At 36.3% G+C, this 23,528-nt stretch overlaps 1 protein-coding gene across 14 annotated transcripts in view; it reads left to right on the top strand.

The window, feature by feature from the left end:
- The window catches only part of MYO5A (myosin VA), a 4,204,798-nt gene that overhangs the window by 2,420,703 nt on the left and 1,760,567 nt on the right, over positions 1-23,528 (top strand). The gene's annotated exons all lie outside the window — the stretch shown is intronic.

Here is a 23,528-nt window from a genome sequence, read left to right as displayed (position 1 = left end):
GTACCTTGGATGGGTCTGGAACCGCTGTGCAGGCTCTGGCTTCTGAAGGTGTATTCAGGCCTACAGACATTCATATTAAACCGACACCATCATTTTCATCCAGGCCTAACACTCGCACCACGCCTAGAAAACCGATGACCAAACCACAGGCCCATATGCCTAAAAAACAAATGCTTAGAATGGCTGAAGACCTCATAACCTTGATTAGGGGAAGCCAGCCTTCCCCCTCTAAGAGACCTAGAACTGAGTTTCTTTCTGATTCTTCTGATCAGGAATCTGATTTTTCTGCTCCTTCTGATTACCAGGATTTGCCCTTATCTGCTTATGAGGATTCCGATGCAGAGGATTCCATTCCCTCTGTTTCCCCTCCAGAAGATTTTTCTTTCAGTGAAATCTTGCACACTCTTACGGAGCATTTCCACTGGGAAAGCCAGGATTACTCTGACTCCAAAAAGAGGCCTAGGGAATTCTTACTCCTACCTCAACACAGGCCTTCAGCTATCCCTCCTGTTCTGGACATTGTAGATGATGCCTTCTTGGAATCTAGCCTTTCCCCAGACACTTTACCTCTAGCTCCCAGAAAACCTGACCGGTATTACAGAGTACCTGATTCTCACAAGTTCCTCTTCAGCAATCCTTCTACGGATCCAGAGACCGTTTCCCAAGGACCAAAAGGCATTAAGGCTACTGCTGCCAAAAATCCTACCCCTTCTAATAGAGATTTTAGAGCCTTAGACAGATGGGGTAAGAAGGTATACACTTCTGCTACTTTGGCTATCAGGGCTTTAAATTGTCAGTTTCAAATGTTAAAGTATCAGCAGCATGTTATAGGGCTACTTAAACAGAAAATTATGTTGATTCCTGACTGTACTGAACACAAAGAATTACAGGATGTAATGCATTCTGCAGAACAAGTTGGTAAACATTCTTTGCAATGTGGTTTTGATGCTTTAGAAGCATCTTGCAGGGCTGCTGTCCCTGGGTCTGTACTTAGAAGATATGCTTGGCTTAAGGAACAAAACTTGCCAGATCATGTAAAAGCTAAATTACTGGATGCTCCCTTAAACCGAGACTGCCTTTTTGGCAACAAAGCAGTAGAAGTCCTCAAAAGGATGGAGGAAAAAGCTAAATCTATGCAAACTGTTAAAGATTTCCTACAAGTACAGCCTTCCAGATTCAGTAGGCATTGGCATTCTAAGAACTGGTCCTTTCCAGTCCCTTCTAGGCCTTTTCAGTCCAAACCCAGGAACAGCAGACCACCTAGGCTACAGTCTCAGGCTTCGCACAAGCCTAAGCAGTGGGGGACTCCCACTTCCAAAGCAGGGAGTAGTAAGCCACCCCCTACGGAAAAATGGCACAATGACTTAACCTTAACCCTTCCAAGCCCTGCTCTACTACCTGCTCCCTTAGGAGGAAAGTTCACCCTGCATGCAAAAAAACTGGGAACTCATTACCCAGGACAATTGGGTTTTGAACATAGTTTCCCAAGGATACAGATTCCACTTCCACACCCTACCAACACCAAATGGTTGGCCAGACCTACCACCAAATCAGTGGGCGGAGGCCCAACAGTAGGGTCACTCTCTCCTCAATATCAGGGTTGTTCAACCTGTCCCAGCAGAATAAAGGGGACAAGGCTTTTATTCATGACTTTTTCTGGTACCCAGAAAAGACAACTCCTGGCGTCCTGTCCTGGACCTCTCTGTTCTCAACAACTTTCTGGTAGTTCCAAAATTCAAAATGCTAACTCTGCAACAGCTTCTACCCATGCTAGCCAAGGATGCCTAGCTGGCAACCCTAGACTTAAAGGAAGCTTACCTGCACATCCCAATAAGGGAATCTTGCAGGAAATACCTACGCTTCAGGGCAGGCTTTATGCACTATCAGTTCTCTGCACTTCCCTTTGGCTTATCTACTGGGTATTCACAAAGTGCCTAGCTCCAGCTATTGCATTTTGCAGGCAGAGAAATATTCAAATTTACCTATATGTGGACGATTGTCTGATTCAGGCAGAAAGCCAGGACTTGCTATTACAACACCTGGCATTCGTAAAGAAACTTCTAACCCCACTGGGATACACCATCAACGAAAGTAAATCTCACCTAGTACCCTGCCAACAGATTGTATTCCTGGGAGCAAACTTGAACACAGCTTCCCAGATTGGCATTCCTCACTCCAGAGAAACAAGTTTACTTAACAACCTACTTCAAACTATTGGCCACAAAACCCCAGCTATCTGCAAGGAAAATACTGCAAACCCTGGAGTTCATGGCCTCTTGCATTTTACTAATTCCATATGCAAGACTGCATATGAGGAAACTCCAGTGGTATTTAAAAAGCCTATGGTGTCAACATTCTCAGGACTTGGAAACAATGATTTTTATCATTCCTTGTATCAAGACAGAGTTCCTTTGGTGGGCAGAGGCCTGCTACCACAACAAGGGACTCCCTTTCACTCTACCCCCCGCCACCCAAACCCTAACAACAGACGCATTAGACTATGCATGGGGGGCTCACATGGCAGGGCAGTGCATTCAGAGCAAATGGAACCTGAAAGAGATGCACCTGCATATCAATCAAAAAGAAATGTTAGCTGTACAGAATGCTCTGACAGCCTTCAAAGACCATATTCTTCCAGGACAACTATTGGTAAAGACAGACAACACCACAGTTATGTGGTATGTAAACAAGCAGGGGGGACCCCACTCGTACCCTCTCTGCAGACTAGCCATAGCTCTGTGGAACACAGCCTTGAGCTACCAAGTACACCTGCAAGCCCAATTCCTGCTAGGCATACTAAATTCACTGGCAGACGACTTAAGCAGAAATCTCATGGACCCACACGAATGGAAACTAGAAGCCAAAATATTCAACCTCTCGAGGAATAAATGGGGAACTCCAGAGATAGACCCGTTTGCCTCCCCTCAGAACTACCAGTTGAACAACTTCTGCACAAGAACTCTCTACAGCCAAGCTTGGAAATTGGATGCCCTGTCCTTTACGTGGGAAAGCCTCTCAGTTTATGCCTTTTCCCCTCTGCCTCTCCTCTCCAGGGTTCTACTAAAGATCAAACAGGACAAGCCAAGGACAGTACTGATTGCACTGGACTGGCCACATCAGCATGGGTACCCCCTCTTGCGCAGTATGACACTGCTACAACCATGGCACCTGTCTCGGACCACTTCCCTGCTGTCCCAGAAGGCGGGACAGATTCTGTACCCTCAGCTTCAAACCCCGAACCTTGCAGCCTAGCTAATTCCTTGAGCTCTCCCTTAGCATCCTTCAGTAAGCCGGTACTGGATGTCATCCTAGAGGCGAGGGGGCCTAGTACTAGAAACTCCTATGCTGAAAAGTGGACAAGATACTGTTCCTGGAGCCTGGCACAGTTGATAGGCACAACGGTGCCCAGCTTACCTCGGATTCTACAGTACTTAACAGAAATGCTCTACAGGGGCCTATCCTTCTCGTCAATTAAAATTCATGCCTCTGCCATTTCAGCACATTATAATACAGAGCCACCCCTTTTCTCTCACCCCTTCCTAAAGCAATTCCTTAGAGGGGCCAAAAAATGTAAGACCCCCCAGGAGAGCTCCCACTCCAGCCTGGGACCTTAATTTTGTATTGGAAAAGTGCACCCCCCCCCCCCTTTGAGCCAGCTGCAACAGCAGAGTTGAAATTCCTTTCTTGGAAAACAGCCTTCCTTCTAGCCATCACTTCAGCAAGAAGAGTGTCTGAATTACAGGCTGTCATGGCAGTGGAACCATTCATTATCTTCCATGTGGACAGGGTTTCCCTCAGGACTAATCCTTCTTTTATGCCCAAGGTGGTGTCTAGTGTAGCCATAAATCAGTCCATTCATTTGCCTACTTTTTTCCCTAATCCACAAAACAAAGGGGAATGAATACTGCATTCTCTGGACGTGCACAGATAACTTAGATTTTATTTGGACAGGACTAAGCCTCTCAGAAAATCTGAACAGCTGCTAGTTGGCTTTGCTGCAGGGGCAGAGGGAAAGGCCATTTCAAAGAAAACCAGTTCCAAATGAATAGCCCATTGCATTAATTTCTGCTACAAACACCATGGAAAACCTACCCCACAGGGGAGAAGATCACATTCCACCAGGGCTGCATCTACCTCTGCGGCTTTTCTTAGAGGAGTCCCTATCAGGGACATCCTAGAAGCTGCTACCTGGAGCTCTGTACATACCTTCACCAGGCATTACCCCATGCCTATATTTTCTAAATCCAGAGCTGGATTTGCCACTGCAGTCTTGCAGGGCTTAATAGCTGGCCATAATGCTCTCTAATTTCCTCCTCCCTTCCTTAGCTTTGGGAATCAACCCAAATGTGATTACTGCAACAGTGAAACACGAAGAACATAGTACAGTTGTGCACACTTAACATAAATGTAGATGTTCGAGTGTATTTACTGTTGCAGTCCTGGCCACCCTCCCTCCAGCCCCCTGACTTCTCTTGGCTCTACCTTTCCTTCTTGTTTGGTATATTTATTTTTTTCTGGTGTATTTGCTTTTTGATGAGGGTGTACCTTACTATATAATTGCTTCCTATTGTGGGGGAACCTGACATCTGAGGCAAGAAAAACTGATGTAATGGCATCGGCTGCATGTTTTATACCCCTGACGACCTGACGTCATGGAAGAAGAGACAGCATCCGACGCCGAAATCTGAAGACTCTGGTATTCAGGCCGGCTGAGGGCTACCTGCAGGCAGATAACCCAAATGTGATGACTGCAACAGTGAATACACTCAAACATCTACATTTATGGTAAGTGTACACAACTGTACTTTTTTGGACTCTTGGATGAAATTGGGAGTGTAGAAGGAGTTCTTGAAGGGTAAAAGAGAAGAAGCTTGGTTTTATTAGGGTTTAGAATGAGCTGAGAATTGCGAAGCCAGGATTCAACTGATAGAAATTAATCTTGGGTTATAGTGTGGAGGTCCTTTAAGGTGGGGGCAGAGCATGTGAGGGTAGAGTTATCTGTCTATTGTATCACAGATGCATGATGAGTGGAGGTGTGGAGTTGGTTGGTAAAGAGGGAGAAAAGTAGTGGTCCTAAAACAGAGCCTTGTGGGACTCCTAGGGAGACTGGGAGAAGAGAGGACAGGTGGTGTTGCCACAGTATAGCCTTTTGTTGGCCTGATAAGTAATTTTGGAACCAGGTAACAGTGGAAGTACTAAGGTTTAGGGAGGAGAGGACTTTGATCAGTTTGTTGTGGTTTACCATATCGAAGGCTTTGGACAAGTCTAGAAATATGGCAGATACAAATTCTCCTAAATTTCTGTGGTGGTTGACTGTATTGGTAAAGGGCATGAAGGCTGTAATAGTACTGTGATGGGGGCAAAATCCATGTTCTGTGATTTGATAGTAGATTGTGGGTGTGGAGGTAGTCCATGAGTTGAGTATGGACTACTCTGTCTATTATTTTAGATAGTGGTGATAGGATAGCAATTGGGTGGTAGTTAAGTTTGGTTGAGTTGCCTCCTTTGTGGAGAGGTATTTATAAGGGATATTTTCCAGATAGCAGGTACTATGCACTCTGACATTGATCTGTTTGAGTATTGCTACTGAGTAAGCTATTCCTTCTGCAGCTATTTTCAGAAATTTGGCTGGTAGATTGTCTGCGGCTAAGGTAGTTGGTTTTAGTTTATGCAGTAGTTTTTTTGACGGTATTTACTGTTACTGGTTGTAGTGTAAATGGACTGGAGTTGTTTTGAGTGGGTTTGCTGAGCTGGAGAGTTGATGTGGCAAGGTTATTGGCGATGTTATTTGTATCGGTTAGGGCTAGGATGGTTTCTGTGAACTAAGCATTAAATCAAGTTCCTATGTTTTCAGAGTTGGTAGCAGAGGTTGGAGTGGGTGTGGAAGTTTTGCCTGGAGTCAGTATGTTATTAACTGCTGCCCAAAATTTTTGTGGACTATTATGGTGTTTTTCCAGAATATTGTGGTGGCAATTGATTTTATCCTATTTGATGAGTTTTTTTAACTTTGTTACGAAGTTCTAGAAATATTTAAAGATATAATTCATTATGTAGGACTAAACATGGATATAATCATGACAGGATATTTTAATTGTAGCATAAGGTAGAAAAAAAGAAAGCATATGATATTAAGATGATGGATATTTTTTAAGCAACTTTATTGGTTTATCACTTGTGACAGGCAAATTTAAAGTTTTATAAAAGTAATCAATGTTTATACCATAAGCAACATTACATAAATTATTCAATTTCTGCCCCTTTTTTAAAACAAGCAACATCTTTATTAAACCATCACTTAAGACATAGGTAATCATACATTTATATAAATGAAAGTAAACCACACCGCACAATCCTAGTTGCAAGCATTTTACATCACAAATCATGCTGACACGCTACCAGTTGCAAACATTGTATATCACTTATAATCCACCCAATCATATTCATTCAGACATTACATAGCTCATTTAAATCCTGCCTTATTTTAAACATCATCCTCCCCTGTATGTATTGTTCCCACAATTCCCATTTTTCCTATGTAGTTTGCTCCTACCCTTTTATCTCAATTCCAGTTGTTTTATCTCTGTTCATTACTTTAATATAGCTGGTATAGATCTTTTTTAGTAATTGCTTTTTTGGCAGTCAACATAATTGGTCACTGCAAGGCTTTACTATATCTAGGCAATTCCGATTCTGTATTGTAGCTCAGAAAAATCATCTGCCTCATTACACCAGTCTTCCTACCCAGCATCTCCAACAGTGCATCCCGCAGGGAATCCTTAAAGTCTGCCAATCCACCGCACTCCTAGAAAATATACTCCCAATTACCTCTTTCTTCCCTGTCACATCTCCAACATTTGCTGTCTACCTGAGGAAAAATTCTCTGGAGTCTACTTGGGGTATAAAAATACCTGTGCAAACATTTCAAAGAAAAAATCCTAAATCTTCGAGATTTTGTTGAATATTTGGAAGACATAAATATATCCTCCCACTGTTTCTTTGTGAATTGCTTATCCAGTCTCTCTTCCCAATCATTTATTTTTTTTTTTTTCCAATAATCAGTCTTTATTATTTTCCAATTACATAACTACACACTACTATATATATATATATACAATATTTACATGATTGCTTCCAAGAGTTATACAAACAATATATATTAAAACAGATTATTGTAATGAAATATAACATGAAAATACCATCAGTTTTTAATATTATTACAATCAATAACTAATCTAAAATTGAGTCTGTCTTATAAATATATATCCTAAGTAACAGTGGATAAGAACCTCTAGGCCAACACAATATTAAAGATTTGCTCCCATATTTTAATATTATTTATGTTTTTCTTATGGTCATTGAGTAACAGTTTGTGGGCTAATATATGTCTTATAGCTAATGTTTTAAAATTTTCCAAGATGTCTGAGTCGGGTTCAACCAGTTTGAAGCTATGTATAGTTTCATTAATAAACAAATATTCATGATTATGATCTTTTTTGATTTGTCTAAATTTTCTGGGGGAATATGTAGGATCATGAATTCCCAAGAGAGTGTTGATTGTTGGTAGCCCATTTTCTGTAATTGCAGTTTTAATGAATTCCAAAGTTTAAAAATGCATTTGCAACTCCAAAACATATGAAGCAGGTCAGCTGTCTGGTCTATGCAGTATGGACAGTTAGGCGAGTTCTTTGAATCAAATTTATGAAGAGTAAGACGGGTATAATAGGCAATTAAAAGATCTGGTTCCCAATCATTTCTAACCTCCTCTTATTGATTCTTGCAGTTATTATGCAATATTTTTTTATGCTCTACTAATTATTCCTTTTTTAATGGCAGCTTCTGTTCTGGATTCTAGTAAAAACTGTACCAGTGCTGGTCTTTTGTTTAGGACCCTCCTGTACTCTGATTTCAATCCTTGATAGGGAAGGAGGCGATCTCTAAACTGCAGTCCAAATAAATTCTTGTTTTCTTTCCATTCTATCATCTTTCCCTCTCTAGTTATTTGCTCCCAATACCTTGGTTCCTTTGCCAGTTTTCTCCAGTAAATTCCAGCCTCTTCTTGCCTGTTGTCTATATCCCTAATTGCAGTAATCCCTATCAGCAGAAACTAATTTCTCCATTCCCGTATTGGCTTAGTTCTTAGGATACTTTCTGCTACTTTATAGATGTAATACTCTGTGTGATTGGTATTCTCCTTAAAGGACTGCATCCAAAATCCCAGACGTTTCCTGAGCTTCCCCCCTTTTCATCATCATCCCCTTCCCCTTTGAATTATAGTTTCCTGCTTGTGCTATGTATAGGAGCCTTAACTGTGTAGCTCTGAAGTACCCCTTCAAATTGGGTATCCCATTCTACCCTGTTCTACTGGAAGAATCAACTTTATCCCACTTGACTCTTGCCATCTTCCCCTCCCAGGTAAAGTCCTTCAGCTCTTTATTAACTGCTATCCACAACTTCTCTGTTTGATAAAAATATACCTGACCTGTGTATAAGCCTAATGAGACTAAAGACATTTTAACTGCCTGTGTCTTACTGTGCATATCCATATAACAAATCTTCCATTTTCTCAGCTTTGTATTATATTTTAGTCTCTTCCTACATATCCTTAGCTGCTACACTGGAATCATTTTAATCCATACTCCTTAATACTTCATTTTCTCATGTCCCCATAAATATGGGTATTGCTGAACCAACTCATGTGTGGGTACATAATTTACCACTATTTCCTTTGGTTTACTTTCATTAATTTTGTATCCCAAAATTATGTGAAAGTGTCTGACTGTTCCACAACTCTATAATGTGCCTTTCTAGTTTTGTCATGTATAAAATATCATTTGCAAATAGAACCAGATTTTCTTGACTGCCATACCCGTTATTTCTGAGTCCCTTCTTTTCTTTGCCAGTGGTTCTAAATATAATGCAAATAACAAAGGAGAAAGAAGACACCCCTGCCTGGTTCCTCTGCTCAAGCAGAAATTATCAGAGAGGACCCCGCCCACTTTAATTTTCTTTTCCGATCCCTCATATGGCCTCCTAATCAACCTTATAATTTTTTTAGGAAATGCAAATGCTTCCATTGGCCTGCTCATAAAGTCCCAGCTTACTCTGTCGAATGCTTTCTCTGCATCAAGACCCACCAACAACAATGGTATTTGCTTGCATTCTGCTTCCCTCTGTATCATCAGTGTTCTGTTAATGTTGTCAAATGTTTGTCTCCCCTCCACAAAACTACATTGATCCAGTTTGGTATTACTTTTGCCATTCTTTTAGCCATTATAGACATGAACACTTTATAATCTTGAAACCAAAAAATGCCAAACCACAAAATAAACGCTCGGTCAGTAATAAGATAACCAATAAAGCACATTCACAGACACTGGCAGAGCGAACACAGCAGCAGTCACTGAAATAGTAAAAAACGTTTAATACAAAAGGTAAGCGCTTTCACATAAAAATGCTTCTTCAGACCTATAAAATAACATAACATATGAAATATATACATACTGAAGCAATTCAAAACAACCAATAAAACAGCCTAACCAATTAAGCATTAAATCTCTCTTAAAAACATACGAAATAAAAACAAAAAAGCTAGCAATGGCAACATATCACAAGGGTACAACAATCTTATGAGACATTATTTAGGCAATCTGCGTTTATTTAAATATGGTTTGATAGACACCCGTGCATTCAACCCAGCACCTCTGTGAGCTCTTAAAATAATTATCCAATTATTTTTCCTAAATTCTGTGGTATTACGTATGTTGCCCAACCTGATACTCGGATGAACAACATCGATCACCCTAAACGTGAACTTATGTGTGTCACCTCTTTCACTAACATGTTTCGAAAGGGCATTATGAGCAATGCCCTTTCTAATACCATAAATGTGCTCTCTCATTCTTTCACGTAGGGACTGATTAGTCTTCCCCACGTAGAATGATTGGCATATCGAGCAACAAGCAAGATATACCACATTAGTTGATTGACAGTTAGCATTCACCTTAAATACAAAATCTTTATTAAGATCAGGATGAAAAAATGATTCGGAAGTATTAATATACATACAAAAATTACATTTCCCACAAGGTGAAGTCACACCCATCTTGAATGTATTGGGTTCCGACTTCTGATTCCCACATAACATTCTTTTTATGTTGAGTCTATTTCTAAAAATAAAAGTAGGACTAGGGCCAACAATGTTCCCCAATTCATTGTCCACTTGCAGAATAGGCCAGTGTTGATGAAATATGTCACAAACTGCTTTTTGTTCTCTAGTAAAAAATAATGGGACATTAACCACACCAAAGGGGTTAACAGGCTTAGACAAATTAGTCACCTCAGAGGCACTTGGTCCAAAGTAAGGGGCTGCTTTCCCTTGTCTGAGGTCTTCTAAATCTGACCACATATCAGAAATCTCTTTCGAGCCATAGCCTCGAGAGATTAGCCTATGTTCTAGCTGCTGTATTTCAAAATGAAATCCCTCAATAGATGGATTAAGTCTTGAGGCTCTAATACCTTGCCCCCGTATTAAATTACGAAACACATAGTTAGGATGCATACTGGTTCTATTAAGCAAAGTGTTCCTAAAACAAGTTTTCTACTAAGCAAAGTGTTCCTAAAACAAGTTTTCTACTAAGCAAAGTGTTTTATGAACAAGTGCCTCTGAGCTGACTAATTTGTCTAAGCCTGTTAACCCCTTTGGTGTGGTTAAGGTCCCATTAATTTTTTACTAGAGACCAAAAAGCGGTTTGTGACATATTTCATCAACACTGACCTATTCTGCAAGTGGACAATGAATTGGGGAACATTGTTGGCCCTAGTCCTACTTTTATTTTTAGAAATAGACTCAACATAAAAAGAATGTTATGTGGGAATCAGAAGTCGGAACACAATACATCCAAGATAGGTGTGACTTCACCTTGTGGGAAATGTAATTTTTGTATGTATATTAATACTTCTGAATCATTTTTTCATCCTGATCTTAATAAAGATTTTGTATTTAAGGTGAATGCTAACTGTCAATCAACTAAGGTGGTATATCTTGCTTGTTGTTCGATATGCCAATCATTCTACGTGGGGAAGACTAATCGGTCCCTACGTGAAAGAATGAAAGAGCACATTTATAGTATTAGAAAGGGCATTGCTCATAATGCCCTTTAGAAACATGTTAGTGAAAGAGGTGACACACATAAGTTCACGTTTAGGGTGATCGATGTTGTTCATCCGAGTATCAGGTTGGGCAACATACGTAATACCACAGAATTTAGGGAAAATAATTGGATAATTATTTTAAGAGCTCACAGAGGTGCTGGGTTGAATGAACGGGTGTCCATCAAACCATATTTAAATAAACGCAGATTGCCTAAATAATGTCTCATAAGATTGTTGTACCCTTGTGATATGTTGCCATTGCTAGCTTTTTTGTTTTTATTTCGTATGTATGTTTTTAAGAGAGATTTATTGCTTAATTGGTTAGGCTGTTTTATTGGTTGTTTTGAATTGCTTCAGTATGTATATATTTCATATGTTATGTTGTTATTTTATAGGTCTGAAGAAGCATTTTTATGTGAAAGCGCTTACCTTTTGTATTAAACGTTTTTTTACTATTTCAGTGACTGCTGCTGTGTTTGCTCTGCCAGTGTCTGTGAATGTACTTTATAATCTTGGTTTAGCATTTAAATGGGCCTATGCAAAGCTGGATCTGATGGGTCTTTCCCCTATTTAGGTATTACAGCTACCACTGATTTCTACTAGGATGTTGGTACTTCTCCTCCTCATAAAATACTGTTAAACAAAATGCTCCAGATCTTTATCAATTTTTCCCTCCTAGCTTCCAAACTTTCACAGGAATAAAATCTATTCCTGGGGACTTTCCTGTAGATTGGTTATACATCACAATTTGTATCTCATCTCCTCCTATCCTGACTGTTAGTAATTGAGCCTCATCTACCTCTCACCTTGGCATGTTTAATTAATCCATAAACATTTCCATTTGTATCTTTTCTTGACTTCCATATTTCTCTGCTTTATACAGGTTTTCAGAGAATTTCCAAAATATTTCTAATACCTCTACAGGATCACTTGTTATCTTCCTTGTTATAGGCTCCCTAAGTTTGGCGACAACCCTTTTTACTTTGTTGCCTGAGTCGTTGTTCTAAAAATATTTGTGCTGTAGTGTTATCAAAAAACAGTTGCTTAACAGCAATCTTTCTAAACTCATTTATATTATTGAGGTAGTCCCTTATTTTCTGCTTAGCATTCTGCAGTTGATCTTCTCCTTGTTCTGTGAGAATACGTTAACATTTATCAGTCCCTCTAAATAATTCTCGTTACTTCTTAACCACAACTCCCTTTCTTTTATTTCCACCCTGTTTTTAACTCCACCATAATTTTATCTCACTGCCTAGCTATATTTTCAGAAGTAATTTCTATTCTCTTGAATAGTTCCTGAATAATCTCCACTGCCCATTCCTTAAATTCCAGTCTTTTGAACAGCTAGGTGGGAAAACGCCAGTCTCATTTTTATTTCATTATCGTCTGTTTTTATTTTATTATTTTAGTTGTTATTGGCGCATGATCTGAAATAGTTATTGGGTGTGTACCAAGACCTACAATTAAATGCAAATATTCCTGTGAAATGTAAATTCTGTGTAGCCTAGCCCAGTTTTTATATCTTGGGGAATAATATGTAAATGCACTCTGAACTCCTGTTATTGTATTTGCATCTTCCATGCCAAATATTTTCATAAATTTCTTCAAAAATCTACCCTCCTTTGTTATACTTTCCCCCCTGCTGCACCCAGACACATTTTTGCTGCTGCAAATCAAATTCCAGTCCCCACCTATAAGTAATATTCCTTGCTGAAAACTGATTTCTCCCAGAAATTTCTTAAGCTCAGTTATAGCAGTTTTAGTTGAAATATAAATACATGCCAGTGTAATCCTCATCCCTTGCCCAGTAGCCCCTTAGCACTAGAAATATGCCATTATCTTTTTTATCCTCTTCTATCACTATTGGAGTTCCTCTTGCAATTAATATAAATACTCATCCTTTCCTTTGTCTCAGATATTCTACCGAAAAATCATCCTGAAGGCCTTTATTTATCAAATTTACGTGTTCAGTTCTTTCCAAGTGTGTCTCTCCTGTAACATAGCTATTTGCACTCTACATTTTTAAATATAGTTCACTATTCTTTCTTTTTTGTATTTATCTGTGAGACCATTGACATTTAAGACATTACAGAAAAAAGCATCACTGTTTAAAAAGTTATTCTCACCTTTTATGTACAACACCTTTTTTGTTAAATGTCTATTTCCAGCTTTTGTGTTACATGCATGCACTGTTTGACAGGCTGAACGTTTATATAGTTGTTTCTTGTGATATCCAATTGAGCCTATGGCTCATCTTACAGAGCTCTCTCTTTTATTGAATGTCCTCAAACAAAAAAACAAGCCAACCCCCAATACTCCCCTAAAACCTATTAATTTAATACTAACACACAAAACTATGTACATCTTCAAATGTTGAAGTTTTACCCTCGTAATAGCAACAAATGCCCCAAACAGACAGCCACAGTCATATACTTGAGTTAACCTAAAATAAAGGTTATCCATGCTAAGATTCATTGTGTAGCCCATGCTTCTACTAAGTGCTAACTGGTTTTGTCTTATCTTTATAGCTCTCCCAGCTGAAACAACTCCTGAATGCTTTCAGAGAACATGATCTCCTAGCCAGCATCTCTTTTTTTCCACAGCCACAAAACTGTAACCAATTTTTCTTAATCAGATTGTCTCCATGGAGACATGAGAGCTAGATACAAAATTGCCACTAAGTTAGCATTCATTTGCTAGGTAGAAGCCTCATAATATTCAATATTCTTTTTCACTTACTTGCTTTCTCTCCAAACTTGTTACTAAATCTACCTAAGGTCCTAAATCCAGTCATACCCCCCCCCATAAAAGAATTAGAAAAAGCACATTAATTTTTTCTTTTGTCATGCACTTTTAACCAGGCTTTTGGACACTGCTGTCTACATTTCTTAAAACTGAACAAGAATAAAGAAAGAAGGGAAAAAGAAAGAAAAAAACAGCAGCATTGCCTGTTTGCAGTTCCCATTACACTTAAACATAACTGAGAAAACTTTACTTTATAGCATGCAAAGAAAATCATACATCACAAAAATAAAGATGATGGATATTGTAAGGTATGGAAGTTTACGTATTTAGAATCGGAGTATCTGGACTTATAGTAGAGGTGAACATAAAACAGAGAGAGACTTTTTTAATTTCATCAGGGTTGAAAATTATAGATGAAGGGGTTATAGAGTTTTTTCTGATAACAGGGCTACCTGGGTTACTTTGAAAAATAATTCTGATTGCATAAAAATAAGAAAAAAATAAAAACTATTAATGAAGTTAAATGGGATGATGTTAGGGAAGATGGATATAATAAATTTATGGAAGGATCGTATATAAATGAGGTTTTTTTTATAACAATTGGTCAGAGTGGTGGTTGTATTTTAAACATAAATATAAAAAGTGATGTTAAATCTGGGAATTTGTTAAAAGAAGGAAGGAAGAATGCATTATGACCAATTAAGTAAGGACATTTTAGCTTAGAAAAGAACAAAGAAAGTTATTTTATCAAAAAACAGGAATTGTATGACTTAACTAAAAAGAAAATACAGTATTTATTATATAAGCAAGGATATTTTTTTTACAAGGAAAAAGGAGAAAATTGCACCATATTTGAGTAAATTTGTTAAAGAAAATGATAGTATAATGAGACAAACAATGGACATGTTGGGTATATTACATAGTACAAAAGATTATGGAAATAGTAGCAGGATATGCTAAAGAAAGTTTTAGAGGCAAGAAAATCCAGTGTAATAAGGAATGAAAAGTGGATTTTTTTCAGATGAAGATAAACATTTTGGAAAAAAAGATTAAAATGGAAAAATTAGAAAGTATTTTTAGGAAAAATAAATCTGGAATTTGCCGCAGGTCCAGATGGAGTAGAGCATAGAATGTATAAAAAATGACATTAATTAAAAAAAAAAGATATTTTTAAAAGTGCTAAACGAATGGCTAAGAAAGAGATTTCAGTGTAAAGAGCTGTGTAATGGTATAATTTAACTTTATATGGAAAAAAGGTGACAAGTATAAAATACAGAATTGGATAGTTCTTAATAGCAGTGACTAGAAGATGTTTATGAAAATTTTGCAAGAATGATGGAAAGTAAATTAGATGAGAATATAAATAAAATATTTGTTATAAAAGGTAAAAAGTGCAGGACTTACTATTAGTGATAAGATAACTAGTGGATGACATTTTATATAAGAATGTCAAGCAAAATTAATAGTGTATGATTTAAGTAACTCATTTGATTCAGTTTGACATAACACCCTATGGAGAATATTTGATATCTATAAGTAACAAGGTAAAAACTGTGGCTGATAGGTTAAATATAGTTAAGATACTAATAAATGGTTGGCTTAGTAAGGAAATTGTGCTTAAAAAGGGTACAAGGCAAAGTTGCCCTTTGAGTAGCATTATTTTTGCATTAGTAATGAATGTGATCTCAACACACGTTAATAGGGATAAGAGGAATATGGAATATATAACTAGTGAAGGTATACATACTCCAATTATGCTGTCATATGCACATATTTTTTGTTGCAAGAAATCAGAAAGGAATGATTATTGTGATAAATTATTTACAGGAGTTTATACAAGAAATATTTTTCTATAAATAAACATAAACATGGAGGTTTAGATTATGAAGGTATGTTAGGAGCTATTCATTTTAATATGATTGGGATAAATATACTTTTGGAAAATATAAGAGCTATATGGGAGGAAAAAGAGGCCATGGAAAATGCATATATGTTCTGGAAGACCTTTAGATTATCTTTAAAAATAAATATATTTGATTAATTTGATTTTACTTGTTAGAATTGCTTATTTAGCAAGTGTATTTTGTATCCCGCGTACACTTGAAAATATATTTTATAGTATTATATTTACATTCATTTGAGGATCAAGATTAAATCCAGTAAAAATAGGAATTTTATGTGTAAAAAAAGAAGGTGGGTTTGGGGTTAAGTCCTACAGTGTACACAACCTTTTTATACTTGTATAAAGTATTTGAAAGTTTGAAGTATAATGATAATTTCTTATTGGTGAGAATTTTAAAAACTAAATATAGTACTGAATGGATGATTTTTTTTTTTAGTTTTAAGAGAAGGAGATTATGTGGTAATGAAGAAATGAATAATTATCATGACAAAATTCTGCTTTGGAAAATAAAAATCATTGAAACTAATCATAAGAAAAGGGTATGGTATCATCATAATACGGAAATTTTTTTTTTTTTTTTACATTTATCGGTGGAAAGATATGTGCAAAAAGGAATGTAATTAAAGCAAAATAATGGAAGGATGTAAAAGTATGTAGGAATGTCAGGATTTTTTTATGGAGGGTAATGATACAGAAATTACCAGTAAATGCAAATATGCCTTAAAAAGCAAGAGTAATAGAAATTGCTTGTACTGTAATCAGTTTGAAACCAGTGAACATGTTTTTTTTAAGCTGTAAAAGAGTTAAATCATTATGGAAAAAAGGAGATAGATTTGAAATATTTAGAAAATTATGTCGATGTAAATGGTCTTAAAATGAGTATGATTGAGTGTGAATATTATGGGGACAAGATGTAAAGTTATGTTTATAGAATTTATAAAAAGACGTTTTCTATAATTTGGATAATATCCACAAAACAAAATGAATGGAGACCTCCACGATGAAAAAATAAACTTAGTTTATTGCAGGAACAAGCGCTTTCACGTACATCAAGTACGCTTCTTCAGGTTTAAAAATATAGCTTTATGCAAGTGCTTTATATATCTTAATCAAACAAATTAACATTCAATTCTTAAATCACTCATTCAATTAATCAATCAAACAATTTATCAATTTACTAAAACCTTACCAAAACTAAGATAAAACTCAATAATACTACAAGTGTATGTACATTATATCCCTTTTACACATATATATAAAAGACTTGTGTATATATATGTTTAAACATATATTTATATATAAACATACATAAGAAATGTATTTATCTAAAACTGCAACAACATTGTTGAAAAGTAATATTAAAAAAGTACTGGAAATACACCAATCTAAAGCCTATGAATCTGAATGAAGCTTATGTTAAATACAGATGCATATATATGATAAAGAAATGCTAGGCCCTAATGATAAACATGTTGGACCAAACTATAACTAACATCCAGGAGTCAAGCCTGTTTAGTACAGGAATATAAGCATATAAACATTAAGCTTTCCACTCTAGAAATCTAAAGAATGTAGAAATGCTTAAAAATTGTGTGTATATATAACCAATGGCTAAAAGCTTAAATTTAAGCATTTTTACCTACGTGCTGCTAATACAGGTTTTATACTAACTGATTAAGTCCTGGTTGAATACGAGATTTCAACCTTAAAATCCAGTTCAAATCAACTGTTTCTAAATAATTCTGGTTATCTCCCCCTCTCTTATTCGGACTTATAACTTGTAAGACCCTAAATTTAAAAGTGTGGTCAGAATACATATCTACGTGCTTAGCTAAGGCATTAGTTAAATTCATTTTCCTTATGTCATAGATATGATTATAAATGCGATCTTTCAACCTTCCAGAGGTTAATCCTAAATAATAGGCCGTGCATTGTGTACAGGTGGCTAAATATATCAAATTCTTAGTCTTACAAGTAGCATGAAAATCACTTATAAATACATAATTGAGCTCAGGGACAGTAAATTGATAATCACTGATAATAAATTTACACATATTGCACTTATTGCAGGGAAAAGTACCATATCTCAATGTCCATCTATTCATCATATTTGTTCCCCTGTTAGTTCTCTCAGAACATAGTAGCCTCTTTAAATTCTTACTATTCCTGTATCTAAATATTGGTTGTACACCTACTATATTACTAATGTGTTGATCTATAAGTAATACATCCCAGTTTTTCTTAATAATATTGGTAACATGTCTATTATCATTAGTGTATCTAGTAGTGAAAGCCACCTTCTTGTTGTTAAAACTAACTTTAGGAATATATTTATTTTTCAGTTCAGTAGCAGTTTGTGGTCCATTTCTAATATTTAGACTTGGAACTATACCATTTTCAGATTGTACATCTTGTTTCATGCTTTCTATCATTGAGGTAGGGTAGCCCCTATCCTGAAATAGTTCATGCAAGACATTAAACTGGATATCTCTATCTACACTATTTTTACATAATCTAGAAATTCTTGTAAACTGATTTCTTACAATATTAGAAAATATAAAGCGTGGATGCATACTATTAAACTGTAGTAATGCATTCCTCCAACATGGTTTACGATATAGTGTAGTTGAAACCATGCCTTCCGTATCTTTAAAGATGGTAATGTCCAAGAAATCTATCTTGGATAACGATAACTCCATAGTAAATCTAAGAAAATCAGTAGTAGATTCTAGATAGGTAACTAGTTGTTCTAACTGCTTGTGATCACCATTCCAAATAATAAGTATGTCATTCACGAAATGTCTATATAGTACTATGTTTTGCATAAATATGCTTCTAAATAAAAATAGGAACTCCCAGTAGTACATAACCAAATTTGCATAAGAGTTAGCACAGGGGATGCCCATTGCAACCCCCCATGTCTGCTTATACAAACTGTCTTGAAACAAGAAAAAATTATTATTCAACACCATATCTAATAAGGCACAAATGAGTAATTGTATATTATTATCAAAAGTTCCATTTTTAGATAATAATTCCCTGACTGCTTCAATTCCATAATCATTTGGAATTACTGTAAACAAATTTTTAACATCAAGCGTCACAAATATGTAAGAAGATGTGACCATATTATTATCCATTAAACTTTGTAAATCATTTAGCAGCTGATAAGTGTCTTTTACAATTGTGGGTATATTCCTAACTAATGGTCCTAGCTTAAATTCTTAGTAGAGAGAAATATTTTCAGTCACCCACTTCTCACCTGCCACTATAGGATGTATAGGAGGAGGAAAAACTCCTTTATGTATCTTGGGGAGTCCCTTTATGAGTGGGACTAATGGATCCTTTCCTAAAAAATAATCATATAGTTCCTTTGTTATTTGTCTACACATGAGGAGATCATATAAAGTGTCGTGAACCATCCTAATTGTTTTAATAAACCTATCACTGTCTATCTGTTCATATTTGTTGGTATCTTTCAACATGTCTAACATTAACTCAGTATAGAAGGTGGCATCCATTAACACCATTCCGCCACCTTTATCTGCTGGTTTTTATGATCAAATTATGGTCTTGAGATAAGGCTGTCAGGGCGCTACGCTCATTAGTATCTAAATTGTAATATAAATCATTCTTCTTACGTGTAGAGTCAGGGAAATATTTATAAAAATCTTTTTCACATAGCTTAATGAAACATTCAATATTAAAAGGAAAATTGGGAACAAACATACTTTTACATTTGAAACGATTTTCCATGTTAAAATCAAGCTTATTAATATCCTTTATAGTACAGTTTTAAAGATGCTGCTCTTGCAAACAAACGTAGGTCAACCAATAGATCCAAGGGCTGTTTTTGGTCTCGCTCCATTTTTATTATTATTTATCGGTAGATCCTGTTCTCTAAGGCCTTCTTGATTCGGCGGTGGCGTACTCATTGCTGACACAGTATCCCCTCGCTTACTTCTTCCTATTGACGTCATTTCCGTGTTACTAGGGATCACGAAATCATTGGTTGGTGTCGGATTTAAAGGGGCAATGTCTATTACACCATGTTAATTATTTAAATCATTAGACTGATTTACACGATTATTAGTATGATATTGGGTTTTCGGCCAAACATAAATCTGGCCGGATAGAAAGTCTTGATAGTCTCTTTGTAGCTTTTTGTATTTCAACTGTTGCAACCTGTCAAAATAAGCAGTGACTTGTATATACATGGCATCAATCTTTTTATCATAGACTTCACCTTTGTAGCGACTAAGTAAATCTCTATGCAGAGTCTCTACTTTGGAAGCTAGCATATTTTCAATAGGTGTAAAATAGTCAATCAAGAGTCTAATATATTGCTTACTGAAGTCTATATTTAATTGTTGCCACTGCTTCAACAATTCAGGGTGGCTGTCGCTATATGTGGGCATACAAAGGACCCGCATGCCTCGAGGTATTACTTGAAAATGAAGACATGCTTCCAGGTGTCTTCTTTGCCATAATAGTCTATGCAATTTGTATAAGTCATTCTCAAGTTCTCTAAGATTATTAAAAAAATCCTTAAGATCTATTACAGTACCTATATTATTTGTAGAGGCAGGGAAATGTAGATCCAAATTCAGTAAAGGATTTTCACGTTGGCAGAAGATGTCACTCCACTTATTAACCGGGCTCTTCAGACCTGGATTATAATCAAGCTCCACTGTGGGTGTTTCCATCGTGTGTTGGTAGCAAAATCCCAAAAGGAATACAAATATTAGAAGCAACAGGAAAACTACCATCCAAGGTCTCACACCGAAAAAAGAATAATATCCACAAAACAAAACGAATGGAGACCTCCACGATGAAAAATAAACTTAGTTTATTGCAGGATCAAGCGCTTTCACGTACATCAAGTACGCTTCTTCAGGTTTAAAAATATAGCTCTATGCAAGTGCTTTATATATCTTAATCAAACAAATTAACATTCAATTCTTAAATCACTCATTCAATTAATCAATCAAACAATTTATCAGTTTACTAAAACCTTACCAAAACTAAGATAAAACTCAATAATACTAAGTGTATGTACATTATTTCCCTTTTACACATATATATAAAAGACTTATGTATATATATATATATATGTTTAAACATATATTTATATATAAACATACATAAGAAATGTATTTATCTAAAACTGCAACAACATTGTTGAAAAGTAATATTAAAAAAGTACTGGAAATACACCAATCTAAAGCCTATGAATCTGAATGAAGCTTATGTTAATTTGGATAATATGGAATCAAAAAGTGTAGGAAATTTTTTAATGAAAAGTGGGATTTAGCAAAGACGTTAAAAAGTAAGATTTTGGTTCTGGATAGTGGAGTGAGGGTCCAATGTAAAATGAGTACGTTTTTGTAGTAAACGGAAATGTGATATTTCAGATATGTTTTTAAAAAACTGTTAAATTTTGTGAATAATTTATATATTGTAAATTAGATAAATTGTATATATTGTAAATAAGAGAAGTTGTTTGTAATGTAAATAAGTATTTAAATAAAGGATCCCTACTTTTTTTGATAGGTGCAGTGGGATCTTTTATATCCACCTGAGCTACCATAAAGTCAAGTAGATGGGGCCTCAGTTTAATGTCTCCTACGAAGGTTACCTGACACACATGACCCGTTTTCAATTTGACCTAAGGAAATATGTGTTTGATATGCTGCAGAAGATACCACATGGGATTTTCATAGGAAATTGGAGTATCCAGTGACAACTGTGGCAGATGTCTCTAGCTGGTTCATGTGACTCCCACATAATGTAGTGGATAGAGGCTGGTTCCTTCAGCTGGGGTGGGTGTGGTCATGTATTGACGTGCTTGGCTCAGATGTTACATTTTTTGTGGACAAACTTCTACGTGTCTTTTACCAGTTCCCACTTAGTGAGTCATCTCTGTTTGGTCCACAAATGAAGGAGGAGCTGCAGAGGAACAAGCAGGAATGCAAGCTGTCCTCAGCCTCTGGAATAAAATTGTCTAGTCCTCAGAGAATATTTTTCTGAAGTCAGAGGAGTGCCCAGAATCTGTGGTTTAATAAAAACATGGACAGCTTCCATTTTAGCTCCATTCTGTCCGCAACCAATATGTAAGCAAAGGTAGTTTTTAGCGTAGTTAAAACTTTAATAGTCAAAGTCATTTCCAAGTGTGAGACTGAATTTCCCCCTCTTTTAACAAGGGGTTTTGTTAATAGAAGGTTAAATAAAAAGTACGGTAATATAGGTCTGTTGGCAGGGTATCAGGATGCCCCCAGATTTTGTTTAGATATGAGTATAGATAATTCTATTATACGTAATGTAATTTGTGACAATTGGAAGGTAATTTTAGGAAATGAGGATATCGCAAAGGTGTTTGGGTATTAATCCCAATTTTGTTTATAAGAAGAACAATAGTATTAAACAGTTGTTGCAAAATAGGAAAAGTGAGGTGGGGTTACCACCCACACAGAGAACACATACCGTACAAGTGTTTGGGGTGTAAGGCTTGAAAATTTATATATGAAGGTCAGCATATTTTGGTGATGCATTTAGATTATACTATTCCAGTTCCAGAAAGATTAGATTGTTGTACTACTGGGTTAGTTTATATAGCATTGTGTTCAGCATGTCCAGCATTTTATGTGGGGAGGACCACTAGAAGTTTGAGGAAAAAAATTAGTGAGCATCCTTATGCTATAAAAAGTAAAAAACTTAAATAATGCATTGTACAAACTCTGATAATTGTACTAGTTGGAAAAAGTTTACGTTTTCTATTTTAGAAGTGGTAAATCAGGATCCACGGGGTGGTAACTACAAGAATTTAGTTGAGAAAAGGGAAGCCGTATGGCAGTTACGTTTGGCTTCACATATTTTACGAGGGTTTAGTGATAATGTCAATATTAAGTGTTTTTTAAAAGATAGAAAAGTGACTATTAGAAGTTAGTTTGCTAAATTTTATGGAATTGTATTTGTTACTTTAAAATGGAATGAGGAATAACAATGTAAGGTGTTGGTTGGTTCAATGCTGATTGGATTGACTAAACACTTGTGATTTTAATAACTGTGTTTCTGATGAAGTCTTTGTGATGAATAGCAACTATTAAAATTTTAACTATGCTAAAAACCACATTTTTGGATTCTGACTCAGTGCTTTGCTGGTGGTTTTTTTTGTTTTGTGTTATGGTTCGTGGTTACACTGGTGCCTGGAAGTAGCTGTTTTCTTTGGATGTAAGCAAAGGTTTCTCAAATGGACTCTGTGCTTGAGGCAGAGATGAACCACAGAATCAGGGATTCTGCAGTTCTTCTTCTATGAGGTAGACACAGAATCCCTGAAAGCTTGTCGAATTATTGCTCTCTGGAGGTGCTTGAGGGGTGACACTCCCTGATTTCCCCTGCATAGTAGGAAGGTAGCATCCAAAGGCTACACCATTCTCTTTCTGTTCATTCCCATGATGTGTTCTCTTCCCCTTTTGGCCATCCAACACATCAGAAAGTGGAGGCCAAGTCAGAAGTCACAAACCTCTTGCACAAAAGAGAAATCCAAAATGTCCCAGCAGACCAAAGAGGATCTGAATGCTATCCAGAATACTTTTTAATTCCCCAAAAGATGTTATTGACCCTGGATCTCAGAGGCCTAAACAGATTCCTAAAAAAAGATAAAATTCTAGATAGTCATAGTGCCAGTCTGTCATCTGCTTGGAGAAAAGGAGACTGAATGTGCTCTTTG

This window comes from Protopterus annectens, chromosome 7.part1 (genome assembly GCF_019279795.1).
Source record: "Protopterus annectens isolate FY-2018-M chromosome 7.part1, PAN1.0, whole genome shotgun sequence".
Lineage (NCBI taxonomy): Eukaryota > Metazoa > Chordata > Ceratodontiformes > Protopteridae > Protopterus > Protopterus annectens.
This window is presented reverse-complemented; position numbering and strand designations above follow the sequence as displayed.